This window comes from Gossypium raimondii, chromosome 2 (genome assembly GCF_025698545.1).
Source record: "Gossypium raimondii isolate GPD5lz chromosome 2, ASM2569854v1, whole genome shotgun sequence".
NCBI classification, from domain to species: Eukaryota; Viridiplantae; Streptophyta; class Magnoliopsida; order Malvales; family Malvaceae; genus Gossypium; species Gossypium raimondii.
Window position 1 is genome coordinate 18029506 of NC_068566.1, and position 1517 is coordinate 18031022.

The 1517-nt window shown below is 33.7% G+C and overlaps 1 non-coding gene across 1 annotated transcript; it reads right to left on the reverse strand.

Moving 5' to 3' along the window:
* Positions 1-1057: 1057 nt before the first annotated feature.
* LOC128039424 (small nucleolar RNA R71) lies at positions 1058-1164 on the reverse strand. Its single transcript, XR_008193927.1, has one exon. It is a non-coding gene; the product is annotated as a small nucleolar RNA R71 (small nucleolar RNA).
* Positions 1165-1517: the final 353 nt, after the last annotated feature.

Below are 1517 nucleotides of genomic sequence, written 5' to 3' on the forward strand. Positions count from 1 at the left end.
AGTACAAATTTGCAATGGAATAGTTTTTGGAAAGCAGTGTTGATGTGATTTTGAAAAATCACCAAGGATAGTAGAAATGGAATTAGAGAGTGAGAGAGATATATAATTAAATCTTATCTAGTCTATTTTCACATGAAAGAAACGGTGTACGCAAAGAAATTTTATAATATGAGATATTTGAATTTTAGTGAGACAAGGTCAGAATGGTTTTTGAAGTCCCTTGTCTTGAATTTAGAAAATAATTAAAAATTGTTCAAAAATAATTATGAGTCATAATTTATATGTCTAGATTCCTTAGTGAGTCTAGTTTTAATAGAAATAAGAAGAAGCACCATCTGAAGCCCGTACAATAAGATAATTAATTTTTAGTGAAGAGAGGTCAGAACTATCAAGCAGTGAAATAGGGGAGAATTTAATGAATAAACTGTACTATTTGGCTAAAACAAAAATTTTTAAAATTTTATGGTAAGAAGATATATGAGTCTAGTTTTGGGAAAAATTTACAAATCTAAATTTCAAGTTTTTTAACTCGAGTTATAATTAAATTCGTGACTGTCGCGCAATCGGACAGTTTTATTGTGAATAGTTGAATACAATATTTTGATTTATTTAAGTATTTGAAAATTTTTTAATGTTCCCGATTTGGACTCGAACCATTTCCATTGCATGTTTTAGGGTCTCGAGGGTCCTTTTTAGGGACATATTGATTGAACGTGAGCGAATTCATTTTTAAAAGAAAATTTTTATGATCTAAATTAGTAAGTTAAGACAATTAACTCCTCGTGCTCGACTCCGGCAACGGTCTCGGGTAAGGGGTGTTACAGGTGGTTTGCCAACTAATGATCCCAGATTACACTTGAGACTTTTCTTAGAGCTCTGCGATTCTTTTAGATAGCAAGGTGTCCCTAAAAATGCTTTAAATCTGAAACTATTTCCCTATTCTTTAAGAGGTTGTGCTAGAACAAGGCTCAACACTTTACCATCTGGAATAGAAGAATCATGGAATGATCTCTGTCAAATATTTTTGTTGCGATATAACCCACCCGATATTATTGCCAAATTGAGACATGGCATTACATCCTTCATGCAACTACAGGATGAAACACTGTATGAAGCATTTGAAAGGTTCAAAGATTTGCTTAGGAAATGTCCTATGCATGGATTTTAGCATTGGACCCAAATGGAGATATTCTAAAATGGTTTAAATGCACAAACATGAATGATGGTTGATGCTTCAGCTAATGAAACTTGTTTTGGATAAGTCTTACAATGGAGCCTACGAGTTTTTGGACAGAATCACCAATAATGATAATCAATACACCACAAGAAGAGCTAGAACTAATAGGAGAGCGGCTGGATCATTCGAACTTGATCTTATTACCTCACTTACTACTCAGGTATCTTCTTTAGCCAACAGATAAAGACCATGCAGAAGTCTAGTGAGGTGAAAGGGTTGAAAGCAACTGGGTTATCTTATGTTTATTGTGGTGAGGATCATGTGTTTGAAGAGTGCCCCT